Genomic DNA, 6,000 nt, shown 5'->3' with positions numbered 1-6,000 from the left:
TTCAGCCCCCCCCCCCCCCGCCTCGCCCCAATAAAGAGCATGGTCTGGTGGTCCAGCCTGTGGCCCTCCGGGGACCATCCTGGTACCTCCCCTTCTTGGTTTCCCCCTGGTCGATGGTTTGTCAAAGACTCCAGCCACATGGGCTGCTAGGTTTTGATCAGTGGCATTGGCTGGGGTACTCAGGGAGCATTAAACCTGGCTTGGAATAAAGGCTCAATGGTGGGAAAGTACTGGCCCTCCGAATGAGTCTGCAGAATGAGCCAAGATGAGCCAGCCTTCCTGCCCCGTGACTGTTGTGAGCTGAGCTCTTCGCTGGGACTGGGAGGGAATAATTGGTGAGCCTTCATTTTGGTTTTGACGTTACCGCTTTGGGTAGAGGAAGAGGATGGGGCCAGAAAAGTCAACCTGGAGCACTTGGGTCATTGCGTCTCTTTGTTTTGATGGTGTGGAATAGAAGGGCCGTGGATAAAATTGGGGCTTCTGCGCACCCCATCTTTGTGGCTCAAATCCAGATGCATAGTGAGAATGAGCAATCAGCCATGACTAAGAGTTTGGTGAAGTGTTTCTACTCTGGCCTTTCAGGGTTAGACTGATCCTTGCATAGGATACTGTGTGACACAGGGAGGGAGAGGCTCATGGCAATGCGCCTCTTGCTACAAGGGTTGTGTACATACATACATATATATAATATAATACATATATAAAATATATATAATATATGATTATATGTATATGCACATGTATGTGGAGCCAGAAGTTGGTGGGTGTCTTCTTCAGACACTGTCCACCTTCATTTTTGAGACAGGGCTCTCGCTGAACTTGGAGCTATGCTGGCTGACCAGGAGCTCCTGGACCCACCTGTGTCTGCCTCCATAGCACTGAGATGACAGAGAGTGCTAACCCACAGACCTTCTAACATGAGATCTGAACTTGGGTCCTTTGCTTGTGATGCTATCACATCCTCATCTAAGCCATCTCCCCAGCCCGGAGAGGTGGCTTTTGTAACTGGTATAGAGCACGTGAGAACAGAAGCAGCGTCCCCTAGCAGCGCTGCCCAGTTCACTTCAAGGTACCCAGACACTATTCATGTCCCTGAGTCAGAAGCTTCCTCTGCAGAAGTGGATCTGATGGGAAATTCTGTCTCTGGACTCGCTGGAAGATTTTACAATTGAGTCGACACTGAGGATATCTCTCTGTAGCCTTGGTTGTCGTGGACTTGCTTTGTAGACCAGGGTGGCCTTGAACTCAGAGATCCACCTGCCCCTGCCTCCTGAGTGCTGGGATTAAAGGCGTGTACTACCATCTCTGGCTGGATACTGAGTGAGGTTCTAAAGAGAAAAAAGAATGTTGCCAGTAGTGACATTTGTCAGCCAGAATTCAGAAAGTATATTTAAATGGGGGGAAATTTAGATCCATAAATGAATTTTTTGGGTTATCTATAAAATATGTAAAATTAGGTTACCTTTCTTTCTTACTGTTGTGTTATATTTAGTCCACTTCCATAGCCTCTGATCTATGGACTAACCAGGGATTCAGCCAAACAGAGGTTAAAATATACTGCCACTTTCTAACAACCATAACAGCTACTTGTTTATTAAAAGCCATCTCAAGATGATTTAAGTATAAAAGAACTGGTGTATAAACCTGAGCAAATATAATGCATATGCAAATGAAATGTAAATGTATATGCAAATATAATATGTTTTATATAAAGGACTTGAGCACCCTGTAGGGGGATGGACAGGTTCATTGAAGCACTCTCCTGTGTGTGTGTGTGTGTGTGTGTGTGTGTGTGTGTGTGTGTGTGTGTGTGTGCAGACACCCTCAGAAGCCAGAAGAGGGCAGTAGATCCCCTGGGGTTAGAGTTAGAGGTGGTTATAAGTCATCTGATGATGCTGGGAACCAAACTCTGGTCCTCTGGAAGAGTATCAGGCACTCATAACCACTGAGCCATCTCTCCAGCCCCTATAAGTGTGTTTTAAAGCTGGGATGCATACCTATTCATGAGATATAGTTTAACACTTAGCAAGCAGCATTCTGATTTTCTAAACTGTTAGGAGTGACATTTTTAAAATCCTAGGGTAAAAGTTTGATTATTGATATTTGTAGGTGTGGCCTACAATGAGACCATTGCCTGCTGCCGTGCTTGCTCACAGGATGTTCACACATCTCAAATATGGAAGAGAGATGGAAAGAGGAGGAGGGGGTGAGACGGACTTGCTTCCGTGGTCCTGAGGGTGCCTGGCTGCAGTGCTGCAGTCCTTGTCACCCCAGGGATGTAGCAGCAGTGTCTCACCACTGCTGCCTCTGTCCACATCTTGTCACCCATCCCCTCCCCGGCACAAATTCTAGCTTAAGCCTTTTGAGTCATTCATTACACAAAGCCCCAGAAGTCTGTCATGCGTTGCTTGAGACCAGAAAAGCCCTTTACTGCAGCACCAAGGGCCTGAGTTCACCCCCCCCCCCTTCAAAGCTCTGATCAAAGGGCCCTGCAGACTTTAGGGCTCTGGAGCCTCAGAGGGTCCTCTGTAGCTTGGATTCCCATCTGATCTGAGACACAGGCAGGTCACCATCCGGCTCCTTCCCACGGCCCAAGGAAACAGTATGATCTTTTGTGAGGTCTAGCAGAGGGCAGGCAGATAAGCAGGGCCAGAGAGGGGCTGTGCTTGTGTGTTGCCTGTTGTGAGTTGGCTGTGCGGGCGCCGAGCGGCATGGCGGCCTTCAAGCAGTAAGATGACCCATCCCTTATGCCCAGGTCTATTGTGGGAGGACTTTCAGGGCTCTGCTGAGCAGGCTCTGTGGCTTCTGGTGGATGAGGGGGCCCTTGAACCTTCACCTCAGCTACAAAATGACATAGTGTATCTGATTGATTTCCTTATAAAGATGCTAGTGTTCCTTGCCTGGGAATGCAATTTTATTTGAAAATAGGGTCTTTGCAGTACCCAGCTGTTCGTTATCTGGTAGAGGTTATTCTTCAAGACCCTATTGGATGCCTGAAGCTTTGGATAATATCTAATCCCATATATGTGTATACATTCCACATACACAAAATTTACATAATTGCATATATGCAAATATATGGGGTTTTTTTTTTACATACATGCTGTTCTAGCTAGGTTTACATCAATTTGACACAAGCTAGAGTCCTCTGAAAGGAGGGAACCTCAGCTGAGAAAATGCCTCCATAGGATCCAGCTGTAAGGCATTTTCTTAGTGATTGATGGGGGAGGGTCCAACCCATCATGGGTGGTGCCATCCCTGGACTGGCAGTCCTGGGTTCTATAAGAAAGCAGGCTGAGCCGAGCCATGAAGAGCCAGCCAGCAGGCAACACTCCTCCATGGCCTCTGCATCGGCTCCTCCCTCCAGCATCCTGCCCTGCTGGAGTTCCTGTCCTGACTTCCTTCAGCAATGAACAGTGATGTAGCCAAAGTGTAAACCAAAGAAACCCTTTCCTCCCCAAGTTTCTTTGGTCATGGTTTTTCAACACAGCAATAGTAACCCTAACATGTCTGTGATAAAGTTTGACTTGTAGATTAGGCGTAGTGAGAAGTAAAGAACAGCTATTAAATACCAGAGATACATCGTAATGGAGGCTATGTAAATGAGCTCTTTCTCTTTCAAAATGTCTTATGATCTTCTCTTTTTATCTAAAGGAAGCACCTTGTAGCTTTCCTTGCAATGTCCAAACTATCAGCTCAATGCTCTTGCACTGTGGGGCCAACACTAAAAAGAGGGTTGCTTGAGCACCAGCCCTGAGGTACCATGACAACCAATCTGGTAACTGAGATAGTTGCTAGGTAACTAGCAGGGGGATGGCATATACAGCATGGATGCCCTGAACAAAGGGATGGCTCATGAACTCAGGATGTTGGATCCTGAAAAGGATGATGGGAGACTCTACCATGCTACTCAGAATGGTGTCATTGGACGTTCCTGAATTACTTACTTCTGGAATTTTCCGTTTAATATTTCTGGACCTTGGTTGATGGGCAGCTGAAAAATGAAGAAAGTAAAATCTCAGAGATGGAGGGGGGCAGCTGCAATGATTAAGATTAGGATCCTCCAGTGATGTCTTCCGTGATAAGGGTGGGCTCTCCTCAGTGCCCTTGTGCCCTTAGAAGAGACGAGAAAGAGACAGGAGGCGCAGAGATGCACAGTAAAAGACCGTGTGCCAGTGCAGCCAAGATGAGGTGATATAATAGCAAGCCAGGAGACACTAAAATTTCCTCAGGGCTTCCAGAAAAAGCAGCCTCCCCAAACACCTTCAACTTCCAGCCTCCTGAACCGGCAGGGGTAATTTGTACTTTTCATACATATGATTTGTGGCAAATGTTGCTGCTACAACCCTGACGATGAAAACAAATGGGAGTGATAATCACCTCCCCCCAAAAGGAACAGAGCGTGGAGGTGCATGCTGGGAATTCTGTGTGGATGGTCCCCAAGTAGCAAGTCCTGTTGTTGCTCTTTCATGCCCACCTGCTCATCCATCACTTGGTGACCCTGGGCCATTCGGTACCCAATGTCTGCATGCACCCTTAGGTGTGTCAGTTTCTTCTCTTCTTACTTTACATAGCCAAGTGTTTTTAAATGTGGTTGAAGTTTTAAGGAATGTGTCTTTGAGTGGGGAGTAAAATATGACATAATATATAAAAAATTGAGGCACTACAAAAGTTTATGTGGGAGCACAGTCCTCTCAGCCTCCCCCCACCAGATCCCCTTCCATTTTGAGGCCCCTCATCAGGTTGCTATATGTCCTTGGGGTTTGAATGTGAAGTGTCCCCCACAGGCTCATGTGTTTAAACACTTGGTTCCCAGCAGGTGGCACTATTTGGGAAGGTTGTGGAACAGTAGATAGTGGAGCCATGCTGGAGGAAGTATGTCACTTGAGGGCCTTGAGATTTTAGAGTCTGGCCCCATTTGCTCTCTGTCGGCGTTCGGTTTTCTGAGTGCAGAATCGATGTGGTCAGCCAGTTTCCAATTCCTGCTATCAAGTCTCCCATGCCTTTTGTCATATTTCCCAGGCATGAGAGGCTCTAACCTTCTGGACCTGTGAGCCACAATAAACTCCTTTTCACTTAATCTGTTTTTGTAAAAAAAAAATAAATTTTTTTTTTAAAATCACAGCCACAGCAAAGACACTAACAGCCCTAGAGCAGCTTGGCCTTGTGGAATATCTGTGATGCTATGAGTTTGGATTGTCTAACCACACATGACTTTTTTTTAAAGATTTATTTATTCATTATGTGTACAGAACTCTGCCTGCACGTACATCTGCATGGCAGGCCAGAAGAGGGCATCAGATCTCATTATAGATGGTTGTGAGCCACCATGTGGTTGCTGGGAATTGAACTCGGGACCTCTGGAAGAACAGTCAGTGCTCCTAACCACTGATGCATCTCTCCAGCCCTCCACACATGACTTTTAAAGAAAAGATCTACTTTTATTGTTTAATTATGGAGTGTGTGTATGTACACATGAGTTGCAGGTGCCTGTGGAGGCCAGAAGAGGGCACTGGCGATGAACTTAGGCCCTCTGTATAGAGCAGTACATGCTCTTATCCCCGAACCCAGCTCTCCATCCTCTCTCATATAACTTTTGAGCCCTTGGCTGAGGATCTGAATTTTAATATTGATTTTCTTTTAACTACTTTTCATTTAAATCACCATGTGTGGCTGGTAGCTGCAGCATTGGAGAACCTGCTGCAAAGGTAATTTATGTATGCAGTTGTTCCTTGACTTACAATTCTGCTATCTTATAATAAACCCAGTGTTAATTGAAAATATCCTAAGAAATGTGCTTAATGTACGTTACCTTCTGAGCATTACAGCTCAGCCCGGCATAAGTGTGCTCAAAATCATCAAACAGAGAGTCTACTCTATGATAAAGTATAGAATGCCTTGTGGATTTTATCAAGTACTGTTTCGAGAGTGAAAAGCTAGCATGGGTATATGGGCATATTTTTGTACTATGGTGGAAACTGAAAAATTGTAAATAAGCCA

The 6,000-nt window shown here is 45.8% G+C and overlaps 1 protein-coding gene across 1 annotated transcript in view; it reads left to right on the top strand.

Annotated features, from left to right (window-relative positions):
• COL23A1 (collagen type XXIII alpha 1 chain) overlaps positions 1-6,000 on the top strand; it is a 292,792-nt gene that overhangs the window by 26,465 nt on the left and 260,327 nt on the right. The window lies entirely within an intron of this gene.

This window comes from Acomys minous (assembly GCF_964271855.1).
Source record: "Acomys minous genome assembly, chromosome: 16".
Classification (NCBI taxonomy): Eukaryota; Metazoa; Chordata; class Mammalia; order Rodentia; family Muridae; genus Acomys; species Acomys minous.
This window is presented reverse-complemented; position numbering and strand designations above follow the sequence as displayed.